Source organism: Lepidothrix coronata, unplaced genomic scaffold (assembly GCF_001604755.1).
Source record: "Lepidothrix coronata isolate B3197 unplaced genomic scaffold, Lepidothrix_coronata-1.0 Scaffold117, whole genome shotgun sequence".
In the NCBI taxonomy this organism is placed as follows: domain Eukaryota; kingdom Metazoa; phylum Chordata; class Aves; order Passeriformes; family Pipridae; genus Lepidothrix; species Lepidothrix coronata.
Genome location: NW_016690297.1, coordinates 2866769 through 2879821, shown reverse-complemented (window position 1 = coordinate 2879821; position 13053 = coordinate 2866769). Strand labels below are relative to the sequence as shown.

Genomic DNA, 13053 nt, shown 5'->3' with positions numbered 1-13053 from the left:
GACAGTTTATGGATTAGGATGCATTTTTTTCCAGGAATGTCTGGATCATCCCATCCAAATCCAGTGGTATTGCTGTGTTCCTGCAAGCCCTGGAATGGACTGGCTCCTGAGCTACCACCTCTCACAACTTCAAGTCCTGCTGATCAGTGATGTCTTGTGATCCAGAGTTTTTATTGAATACTGAAGTCAGCAGGTGCTGTAATCTCCCAGAGGAGGGATTTTGCAGCTCTGAGTGGCCATTACTCTTCCATTTTGGTTGAACTCAGTGGAAATTGGAAGCTGAGGGCTGCCATGTGCTGCCCACATGCTGTAGATGTGTTCTGAATATGAAATATCTCTAAGTAGCCACATTTTGCCTTCTTGGTGCCACCAGTGAGGTACCGATCCAAGAAAGGCATTTGCTCTCCTAAAAGTCTGAGCTCCTCAGAAACACGGTAGTTGCACCTCTTCACTGCTTACTAGGGAAATAGAAAAAATGTGAGGGTTGTGGTGCTTTTTATATAATCCACCAAGAACTGAAAATTTTAACACGCAGACACAGACACACACACATTATTTTTTTTAAAGCTAGCACTCCATAAAACTGTACTAGTTCTCCAGATTCGTGGTGCTTGTCTCTATACATTGTTCCCCAGTATTTACTTTTTTCTAGTATCATCCTGTGAGGTATTTAAGTCTCCCCGTTCTACTCTTTTTAGTAGTATTTTTCTCCTTAAAAATAATTGGCATGATTTAGAGGTTTTCTCTTTTTTATAAACTCTTTGTGTAAATACTACATAGGAATATGTCAGAAGGTAAGAAAGAAGGCCAGAATGAATGTTAAAGGTTATTTATGACACTGATACATTGTGAATTTATGGCACAAAAATGTTAGGTTTATGCTCATATAATGAGTAATTGTGCTGACTTTAATAAACGGATGTGGATGTTCATGAGGATGGTAACATTAAGAAGTAATTTGAACTTACTCTTGGTTTCACCCAGAATTTAATATAGGTTACACACGTGGTTACTGTATGGTGTCAACCATGAGATGTCGGCTTAATATCAGCAACTACTGTGTTCATAGTGCTGTTTACAGACATGGTTTTAATCACTTTCAGCAACACACTATCCAAACAAAAAGAAAATAACTTGAAAAATGGGGCTTGGCTGGGGCCTTATTTTTCTTTAAGAAAAGAAAATATAATTTATTTTCAGTTTGAAACATTTGTATGTACCCTGGAAAGGGTGTATCTGATCAGTGCTGACTTGCTGAGTGACAGAACTTACACTGTAGGAGCTGATTTCATCCTTGTAGAGTAAAAAAATTTTAAAATTGTTATCAAGGAGACACAAGTGATTCTCTAGGATATCTGAAATGCTTTGTTTCACTTGTGTTGTGATATCTAACAAATCAAAATTGTTGGAGGCAACTGCTTAAAAAGCCATCAGAGCCAGGAGGTATATCTCCATCAAACAGAGTGGGCTCTGGATTGAGTGTTAAACACTAGGAAGTGTCTCAGCCTGTCATTAAATGTGACCTTTCTCCTTACACTTCTTCACAGATTTAACTATTAGAGCTGTTTGGCTTTCAAAAAATGTTAGCCAATTGAAGGATCAGTTTATAAAACTGATTGTCTTTTGCTTTCTTTTTTTAAGCTCAGAAGTAATGTTCTCTCCACTGCCTGAAATTCCAGCCTGAATTTGTCAGCTAATTCTTGGCTGAAATTCTGGAATGGTTTTTGTGCCGCAAAACACCTTGTCATCAGCCTTAGTATTCATATGCCAGCATGTCCAAGGCCACACATAATTTCTTTTCAAGCACTGGTCTGCTGAGTGCTCCTAAGAAAGCAATGTTTACATATCCTGACGACAGCTATATTGATTTAAATATTGGATCAATACTCACTAAAACCAAACACTGCTTTGTCCAAGAAAATTTCCTTTTGAAGACAATGACCCTCTGTGTGAGCAGGTTAAGACTGACCTTGCTCCAGAGTGGCTCCTTTACACAAAACTGCAAAAATGTGGACATCATTATGGTTGTGCATTGGATCAAACCCTCAATGAACTGTACAGAGCTGTTGTGATGTAAACCATCTGGGGGACTTCTCTTGTTAGTTTATGTCCATCAAATTTAATAGTCTCCTGCAACTCTCTCTGGTATCAGCAGGATTCATTATTCAGCATCAGAGACAGCAGTTTTGTCTTGTGTCATTTATTTAATATTCCATGAACAGACCAGTTTCTGTTTCTCATGCTTACACAATCAGGGAAAACAAAGGCATGGTTTGTATTGTCAGGCAAGGAGAATTTGGCCAATGGTAAATATCAGGGTTTGATATTAATCCCATCCTTGTTTTAAACCAGAGTAAGCCACTGCCTTCAAAGGAATTAGTCCTAGGTCACACCAGTGTTGGTGCAGAATGAATCCTGAGCTATATGTCTCTTCTGCTAGCAAAGTGTCAGGAGAAGCCTAATCCTTCATTATTTATCTGGGGTGTATTCTGCCAGCCAAAGGACTGAATCAACTCTTTCCCACAGTACTCTGTACTTTTGATGTCAGTTTGACTTCTTCTAGCTCACCACACTGAGGTATTCACCGTGACTAATAGCAAAACAACACCCACAGGTTTCACAAAGGAAAATGTTTGTCCTTGCCTAAGTCTCTGAGATAAAGTTTTAATCCAGCTGGTCTGGAATGTTGTAACTTCTCATGGCTTTTGTCTGGTACATTTCCATCTGCTCCCATGTCCCTTCCCTATTTTCTGTCCAGGATATCTCCTGATATTTTAAAAAAATTAAGATAAAGCAGACTTAAAGAAAATATAAGTAACGTTAGATATTAATAAAATTCCTGTTTAATCCTGAGTGATTCATGTCTTCTGCTGTGCCTAAGCTGTGTTCGGCTCACCTTTTGGAGGACAAAGGCTCCTGGGCCCTATTACCCAAACCCCAACCATTCTAAAGTTTTCCTTGCAAGTTCATCTGTATCTTCATGGGCTCTCCATTTCCTGCAGTCCATCAAAATCATATCAGTGCTGTTTCTCAGTGTGGTTAAGGATACCTGAAATTCTGTGTACACTGAAGTCAGACTATAACCTACTGCCTTTATTGTCCCCAAGATTTTTCCAAAGTAAGGACAGGTTTCATGTGTACAGCCCAACATTAGCATCAGGGATAGCTGAGAAAATGAGCATTTGGGTATTTTTCAAGGGATATTTGAAGGTTTTACTAGGAAAGGAATCTAAAATTGGAGTTGTTGAGTTCTACCTTTTCGTGGTTTTCAGAAGATCACCACAATCAGCAACAAATCAAGATACCAAAGGAGAAAATAAACACAGAGAATATACATTTTTACTGGAGTTTTCAGGTCACTTTTCAAAAAAATAATTTTAAATGGAAACAGAACAGTCATAATGAGAGAGAAGATATTTTCTGTATTTTTTTCTGGGCTAGCAAACCTTAAGCCACTTCTAGGGACTCTAAACTTATTCTTGTCTCAGGTATCAATCAGCTGTAGATTCAATGGGCAAACTCTGTTACCAGTTACACCTGTGCAAAATGGCATCCACTTACAGGTGCATCCGTGGGGAAAAGTTAGTCTTGTCATTGGTCTGCTGTTAAAAATGCTGATAATAAAATGTAAAGAGCTTTTGTTTCCAGCATTGTTTTGGCTTTTTTTTTTTTTTTGGGCAGGAGCGGTGAATAGTTTAAAAAAAGAACAGCTGCGGGGGGTGGTTTGTTTGTCAGCAGGTATCACTGATTAACACACAGAGCTGATTAGTAGAGCTTCCCATCAGAGTAGAAACAGACTTTGAAGGACAAGGGTTGTTTGGAAAAGGACATTCAACACTTTGATATCCCTCAAGCATTTTTTTAATTACCAGTATTTTCAGTATTATTTCAGTTAAACCTATTAACTTTTTAATAAGTATTGTTCTCACTCTCACACAGACTGGAGTGGCTTTTGTAAGGTTGTCTATTTCTTGTTAAGAGTCCAAGAGTAGAGGGCAATGAAGGTGGTGAAGGGCCTTGAGGGGAAGCTGTATGAGGAGCCCCTGAGGGCACTTGGTCTGTTCGACCTGGAGAAGAGGAGACTGAGGGGAGACCTCATTGCAGTTACAACTTCCTAGTGAGGGGAAGAGGAGGGGCAGGCACTGATCTCTCCTCTCTGATGACCAGTGACAGGACCCGAGAGAATGGCTTGAATTTGTGTCAGGGGAGGTTTAAGTTGGATATTATAGGAAAAGGTTCTTCCCCCAGAGTGTGATTGGGCACTGGAACAGCCTCCCCAGGACTGTGGTCACAGCACCAAGCCTGACAGAGTTCAAGGAGCCTTTGGACAATACTCTCACACACATGGTGTGACTCTTGGGTCCTGTGCAGGGCCAGGAGTTGGACTTGATGATCCTTATGGGTCCCTTCCAAGTCAGCATGTTCTGTGATTCTCTGATTCTGTAAAGATCATTATGTTCTGCTGTTACTTTCTTTTTTCCATTGCAATACCAAAAGGGAAAAATGTTTGCAGAATCTTGCTTCTCTCTTCCTCCTATGACCACAAGATCTGGACTCACACAGCTAGGAAGAAAAATGAAAAACTTCTCTTGTGCAGTCTGTTGTTAGAGCTTTGTAAAATGCACCGAAGCAGGGTCACCTGCACACAAATCATGACGATTGCCAGTTCCATTGGGAACAGACAGGAAATATGGCCTGCAGCTAATTTCTGGGATATGAATACATTTGAGCAGATGAAAACAGCATTAAGGTATGTCAGAAAAGATGAACAGCTGTCAGCCCTACAAACATAATTATTGTTCACTCAATTTTGACATCTTTGGATAAGGGCCATTATTCAGAGGAATAAAAGCAGCTGTGCAGAACACCATCCCAAACCCACTTAGCAGAAATGCACACTACATAATTTTGTTTTCCTTAAAATGTGGTTAAACTCTTTTCAGTGCTGCAAAACAACTATGATGAAGGCTCTTTTTTTCTTTTTCTATCGTTACTCCTAATCAGCTACATAATCTATTAAGGGAACTACTAGGCGTTCTTCTGCTTTGGCTATCTTGTATTAACTTAGGTAGAACTATTGCAATAATTTGAGGAAAATTTCCAGAAGTGACTTTCACTTTAGACATTCTATTTTTGGTTGACCAGGCTCATCCTAAAACTCAGTGATGCTCTCAGACTTTTCTAGACCATGTGTCAGCTGGAATTTTTTGTCACTGAGATGATTTCTAATGCCCGGTCCCCAAATACCGGTATATCTCTATTGGGAGACAGTTATTTACAATTAAGATATCCATGCATGTAATGCAAGGGCAAAAATTAACATTGGGTAAGGATTGCTTCAAAAAAACCCGCAAGTATTACTTTTGATTCTTAATATTCAAGGATGTTGCGGGTGTACTTCCCCATTTCAGATTAATTTCTTTTAAATCTTTGGTTAGATGTTTTAACTTTTATTCTAAATAATTAATTTCTATAGTGGCTTTAAATGAAATGTGGCTTCTGTTGAACATAATTACTTTGGTATTTGTTTTGAACAATAAATATTAATCTTGTAAAGGAGGTCAACTTCTGCACAGAACCATTGAATCATAGACTATTCTGAGTTGGAAGAGACCCACAAAGATTATCGAGGCCCAACTCCTGGCCCTTCACAGGATGATTCCCAAGAGTCACACCATGTGCCTGAGTGTATTGTCCAAATGCTCTTTGAACTCTGTCAGGCTTGGTGCTTTGACCACTGTCCTGGGGAGGCTGTTCCAGTGCCCAACCACCCTCTGGGGGAAGAATCTTTTCCTATAATATCCAACTTAAACCTCCCCTGACACAACTCCAGGTCATTCCCTCGGTTCTCTCACTGGTCACCAAGAGAGAAGAGATCAGTGCCTTCCCCTCCTCTTCCCCTCATGAGGAAGCTGTAGACTATGATGAGGTCGCCCCTGTCTCCTTGAGTGCTCTCAGCAGCTATGGGTTCCTCTCTAGGCCCTTTACCATCTTTGTAGCCCTCCTTTGGTCCTTTTCTAATAGAGTTATATCTTTCTTATATTTTGGCTCCCAAAACAGCAAACAGGTCTCAAGGAGAGGCTGCACTAGTGTAGAACAGAGCAGGACAATCCCCTCCCTCGCCTGGCTGGTGATGCTTTGCTGGATGCCCCCCAGGACACAGTTGGCCCTCCTGGCTTCCAGGGCACTGCTGACTCATATTCAACCTGCCATCAGCCAGGAGCCCCAGCTCCCTTTCTACAGCCCTCTCCCAGGTGCAGAATCTGGCACTTGTCTTTGTTGAACTTCATACGGTTGGTGATTTCCCAGGTTTCTCTGTAACTTGTCCAGGTTTCTCTGCAGGGCCCCTCTATCTTCGAAGGAGTCAACAGCTCCTCCCAGTTTAGTATCATCAGCAACAGAAAAGTGAAGGGAAAATTTTAAAGTCAGACAGAGCTTCATGAGTCTGAAATATGAAAGTGCAGAAAGGGAAATCACAGCTGCTTTACGTTTCCTTTTGAGCGGTGAGCTGGGAAATACTATCACTTCATTTCCTAACTTTCCCTGACTGCCACAGGCTGCTTCCCGTGTGTTCTCTGCTGTGAAGACATTTGTGCTGTGCCTTGTTTTTTGCTGGTTTTTGTGTGTTGTAAAAGGATCTACTCCTGGTTAGACAGCACAGGTAATTTAAAATCTTTCTGTAGAACATGTGCTGTAGTTTCGAAGTTATATATATTTGGAGAAAACAGATTCCTGTCTGAGCCTTTTATGCTTACTTATAAACACACTAAATGAGGTGATGTTTTTGGACAATAAAATGATGACATCTGGAAGATTTGGCTTTAGATTTCTTGTTGTAATTATCCTGCACTACAGCTATCTCTGAGTAGAGGGAGAAGGTACCTAACTAGCACAGAAAACACTGAATGAAGAGGGTTATTCATGTCAAAAAGATAAGATTGTTCTTTGTAAATGGCAACATTTTAGGTATCTGCAGGTAATAGCACCCTGTGTGTAAAATGGTAAAAAAGAAGGGATATGCTGCTCAGTGAACAGGGAACATGATCACCAGATTTCATTGCATAGTTCAGGATCATTTCCTAGATGAGAGTCAGATAGTTCAGCAAAGTACCCTTAGCCACGGAGAACAGATACTAAAAAGTGAAGATCATTTACCCATCCCTGTCCCTTCTCCTGTATGCATGGGTTATGACCCTGCCACTGACATTTTCCCCGTCATGTCTATTCACTTTAACATCTATAAAAAACCCAAACAAAACACCTAAAAAAGGTTATCCAAAGGTCCAGAATAACTTTTTTTTAATTAAAATTATTCCTGAACTCTAAGTTGTAGACAAACTCGAAGGGAGTTAGAGGACATGGGCTGAAAATCTGGGGCTGCTCAGTGGCACTAGCAGGGTTACGTATTTCCTTGACTGCCTCTGTGCATCACTCCAGCTGTGTCGGCCCTATGTGTCGGATATGATATGATATGATGATATGATTTTCTTGAAAGATCTCTTGTACCACACCATCTTGCAAAAAGTCTTGCCATAGTTGGTAGCTGACTTACCAAATTTGTATGATTTGAGCTACCTATAAGCAACTTAATCAGACATTTGATTGTCTGCATTTCTAATAGATTCAGTGAGAAGAAGAAAGAAATAGCTCTTTTTCTAATAGAAAATTGGACTTCTGTTCTGAATATTAAAGATACATATTTTCAAACTATGTCTTGAACTAGAACAATTGATTTTATGAAAACATGTCATTGTTCAGAACGAAAATGGTGTTTGTTTTCTAAATAATAAGCAGCACAGGAGCAGTAGGTATGTTAGGATATTCTGTAATAGGATGGAGAAAATTGTGTGTGAAACCACTAGCTCTCACTGAAAGTAATCTAATAATTTCTTTTGGTACACCTTGTGTTTTGATAGGGCAACCTGGCTTGCAGTATGCAGGTTTCATGCACCTTAAAGGCCAGACTGTGTCCCTAAGTACATAGTGAAGACCTCTCTAAAAGCAGCAAGATCAGTCTTCTCAAAAGGTCTCAGCTCTCCTAGAGGCATAAATAACATCTGAGTTTTTGAAGAACCAGCCAATGTTCCCATGGGACCTGTGCACAGCTGAACCACAAAACAGTTCTAAACACAAAATCAGATGGTGACGCTGGTACAAATGGCTCCTTTCACATTTAGCAAATCAAGGGTGGGTGGGGTAAAGCACTGCTCTTAACCATCATAGTCTGGGCTTGACTAAATTTACTATGAATAAACATTATGCTATTCTCCATCTCTGTCTTCTCAGGGGTATGGTGTATTTCTGTCTTTCAGTGAAGTGTGTATATGTAGATCAGATAAAAGAGTAGCACTCACTCCAGCTGTAAGTAGGAGTTAAACAGCTGTTGTACTTATGCACTGGAAAATATAGAGGATCAGGGATAGAGGAGCTTTCTGGAAAGCCACGGAATCAGTTTAGGCACCTTTGCAGGCCAGATTGGTTTCCAATAAAAGCTGATGGAGAAGCACCCACAAACTAAAACAAACCAAATACCCTCCTACCATGGCCATTGGCATTTAGCAGTCAGACACAGGAGAAGTCAGAAGGAGTGAACCTGGAGAATAAAAACATGATTACAAGGTGATTTAACAATAAGGCAGCAATGATTTCAGTTTAATGAGTTGGCAGCAGTGCCAGCTATGAATGTTCACGTGCTTCCTCTTCCCGTGGAGGCTGTGCTGTGAACTTAATCAGACGACTGCTCTAGATACGAAAATCACTGCCAGCGCCAAATGTTTGTTTTTCAAGTTGGCCAAGTTCCCTGATATAATTCACAGTATGGTCCCACAAATAATTGATCTGGCACAACAAAGGGGAAGCTGTACCGAGGGATCAAGGTGGGCAAGAGGCAGTGCAGAGAAACGGGTACTTACCAGTTTCTCTGCCAAGAGCTTTGATTCATAAAACCATGCTCTCAGTGGGAAATGGAGGCTTGCTGCAGCCCAGCAGTGAGAGGTTGGTAAAGTCCGTGCTGCCAGATGTTCCTATTCTAGACAAAGTAGAGCATTTTGGTCTTCTCATGCAACCCTCAGTTCATTCCTGGTGATCAGTTCTTATACCAGTATGTTATTTTCCCTTGATTAAACACAAGCAAGAGGGTGATGGAGGAGGGAGAGAGGACAATGGATTTTCTGAGACATTTTAATTATAAAAAACACAACCTTTTGGTGAGCTTCTATTTTTAGTTAAACTAGTAATGATGAATCAAAACGCTTCTTCAGCCTTAATTATCCAATAATAATTACTATAGCAACCAGTTGTTTTATGTGGCACATGCTGAAAACGTTCTTAAAGAAGCACAACAGTTTTTACTTTTCCAGCTTTCCCAAAGCAGACAAGAACTATTCTATTCTGTTTTGAAGCCAATCCAAAATTAGAAAGCAAAATAGGAAAATAATTAAATAATTTCCCACCAGCTCATTTCAGCAACTAATGAAATTTGTACTCTTTAGGATTGATAGACCCAAAGACTGTCCAGCTAGACAATACACTGAAAACCATTTCTTTGTTTCTCACGTGTTTTGGAGACATCAGCCCCAGCACTACTCTGTGTCTGTGCAGCAGAACAAAATTACCTGCTGAAGAGGTTAATAATAAGTTTATTTCTGCAGAGCTCACTAGGGTGTCTTTCTGCACTTGAGGTAATAACACACAATTTCAGTGTCCTTCTGGATTTCAGAATTGTTTCTAAACTTTATCAGCCTTTTCTCTGCTGCCTCCACTGTGCTTTCCATGTGGATGTATGCTGCTGTTGGTTCAACTTCATGATGAAGACTGCCTGTGGCAATTGCTGTCTTTTAGGGCCAGCTATCAATCAACATATTTCCAATCCATTGGGTTTGTTGAATGTTCATAATATTCACTTTTCCTTAGGTTATGGGCTCTTTGGAAGTGCTGAACTCAGTCAATCTCTACACACTCCATAAATGTCTATTAGTCGCTGGCCTTATGATTCTATATTTCCTGATGGACAATTGCACATTTCAAAACAAAAACTCATGGCAAAACTAAAACAGAGTTCAGTTATGAATTTTGAAGTGATTATGGGGCTGAGATTCTTGAAGGACTCTTCCAACCTTGATAATTTTGTGATTCTATGATTCTAAGTATCTCAATGATCTTGTGAAGTTACTTCCTTTAGCTCTGTTCATCCTATTATGTGATTATGTGCAACTGCAGGTTCAGCAGAAACAGTGGTGATTGTGTTACCCAGATATTCCAAAGCAGTTGATGATGGGTGTCTTCTTAGCATTTAATAAATATTCAAGAAGCAGACCTCCTCAGAGCCCTATTTAACATCAAAATATATCATTCATGGCTTTTTAGGATCACTTGATGTGTCTACTACTATTGCTTACAGGAGTACTGTGCAAGTTACAAATAGACTTACAAACGTTGTGAAAATATTTTCTTCTTTTTGCATTGTACCCTAACTGCCCTACTATGTGAGCATTGATTATTTTCAGGTGAGTCAAAAAGATATGTACATCCTCTAAAATCAGTCTGCCCTGGCTTGTAGGTTGTAGAAAATAATCTAAGAATTCTGGAATTGGCCCTAGTAAGCCCTAGGAAAAAGAAGTGGCAATGAAGGATTCAAGTCTCATATGTCTTTTTTATTCTTTTATTGAAATGAGCTACTAATTAAAAATTAGTATGCCTTGCAACTTATAGTGCTTTACTCTTTGGATTGCTTTCAATCGGACTAGTAGGTGTAAGAAAAGCAGATTCTGCCTCTGCATAAGCTGTTGTTTTACCTGTAACATGTTTTCCATTATTCCCTTTGTCCAAATCAAATTATGTGCTCATGAAATCTAATTGAAGGCCAAATTCTAATGCATTTGCTCTAAGGAGATCTGCTGAAGTGAGCGGCAGTAGTCCTGAGTGTTAGCAGAGATGGGTGACTGAAATGGCCTCACCACGAAATTGCAACTGAATTTGTGAGCAAAGGAGAGCACCTCGACACTTTCACTGTGGAAATGCACATTTCAAATATTCTGAAGGGATTTTCTTCTTTTTTTCATCCTCTAATCTAGCTTTCCTAGTGTGTGTGAACACCAATTATCAGCTCATGTCGAAGTTAAAAGTCAGTCAAAAAGGCGTGAAAGGCTGACTCCTCCAGCCACCTACAGCTGATTTCAGTTGTCCTGCTGAACAATGCAATTCTGAACTAGTACTAATCTCATGTCAGCTCATCATACGCCTCCCAGTAGCCTGCACCAGAAAGGAGTTATGTCATAGCTGAATTAATTCATTCTCTGATTTATTTTGGAGCAAATGCAGGGAATGCCTGGGGGAAGCTGGCCAGTCCAGGGCAACCTGTCTCCAGTAAAACAGGGTAAGGTAGATATCAGGGGAAAAGCAGTAAGCACAGAGGTGGAATAGTGATAAACACAGAGTGACTGAAGAGTCTCAAATTCCTCCCTTTCAAATAGTAAAAGTAAGGGTTATATTTTAAGACAGTAAAATCAAGAATGGTGAGAGGCAAATGAATTAGAAATGATTAGTCACTGTTTACAAGCATAATGCAGCACTCAAAGAAATTATAAAGCTGTGAATTAAAGCAAAAAAAAAGGAAATATTTTTATCATAAAGTGCCTAAATAAATTGTAAAAATCTTTGTTATTGAGTGTCATAGGGACCAAACGTACAATTAACTTGAGAAAGGCATCAGAAAAGTTGTGCAGCACTGGGTATACCACATCTAGCTGTAAACTGCAGGATCCTGGAGGCCAGGAAGGTGCAAGGATCATGCTAATCATTCCCTACTTCTCACAAGCCTAGCCTAGACATCTATTACTGGATAAAGTTAAACAAAACTTCATCTGAAGTCAGGATATGCATTATTATTTGTTCATAGCTTATCAACTGCAAATTAATTCCCTGTACTATAGTAGAACAATACTCCAGTTTCAGAAATATGGCAATATATAAAGTTGAAGTTTCTTCTAGATGCATTTGGTTTCATATCAGATCTCACTTTCAAACCCACGTGACTGTGGGGATTGCAGATCTGAGACAAAGCATCACAATGAGATTAGAGAGTCTTCTATTAGGACAAACCACACTTGGATTTTAGGAAGACTGAATATTAGATAATGTTAAGAAAATGCGATGTCTAGCCCAAAATGTTTTGCAATCACAGATTACTGGAGTGTTCAAGACTGTTTTAACAAAACATCGCTTAATACTCGCTGTACTCTTTCTGCTGTTTTATCCTTGTGCTCTTACCTGAGCACTCTGTGTTTTCACTCTGTGTTTGCTTGAGCACTCTGTGTTTACCAGAGGCAGTATTCTGAATGATGAACACCTGATCTGTCTTGGTGTGGTAGTTCTGGTGTTGTTATGATCCTGTAGGTATCAACCAAAGCTATCAGAGCCTGGGTGCCTTTGAAATCTCAACCAATAACAAGGATGAGATATTGGATAAAGTGCTGAGATTCCATGTCTGTCCCGTCTCTAGTGCAGTCAAATATTGCCAATTTCTTACTTTCCCAAACAATCCTCACTTCAATGGTGTTGATGTGCCCTCCCTCACAAACATGCAGAGCTCAGAGAGATACCTGTGAAAGACAAATAAGCCACTGAAATTTGCACTGTCCAAGGATCCACTCCCATTTGGCTTTTTTGAGTTCACATGGAAAAGGAAGAAGCTGTGACGCACAAGGAAATATTTTCTACGAGGAAAATGAGTTCAGCTCTTATGTAGACTTCAGCAAAGAAAAAGTCTGTGTACACAGGCACTGGCTAGGCAAGAATTTGGTTATCCTTTCAGCTTCCCCTGTTGAATGGTTCAGAATTCACATTGTGGAAAATCGTGCTTTGGCATCAGCTGAAAATGAATTTACATAATTTGGTCAATAATAACACAATAGCTAGTATCACTGATACTAATTCTTAGTTAACTGACATTCTTTGTTTTCCTTAATATGGCTTGCTTCCCAAACTAATCCATGGAACAAATCACAAAGTTGCTCTTGCAGGACAGGCAGTGCAAAAACAAATTGTTAATTATGT

The 13053-nt window shown here is 39.7% G+C and overlaps 1 protein-coding gene across 2 annotated transcripts in view; it reads left to right on the top strand.

Annotated features, from left to right (window-relative positions):
• ADCY8 (adenylate cyclase 8) overlaps positions 1 to 13053 on the top strand; it is a 125140-nt gene that overhangs the window by 17203 nt on the left and 94884 nt on the right. The gene's annotated exons all lie outside the window — the stretch shown is intronic.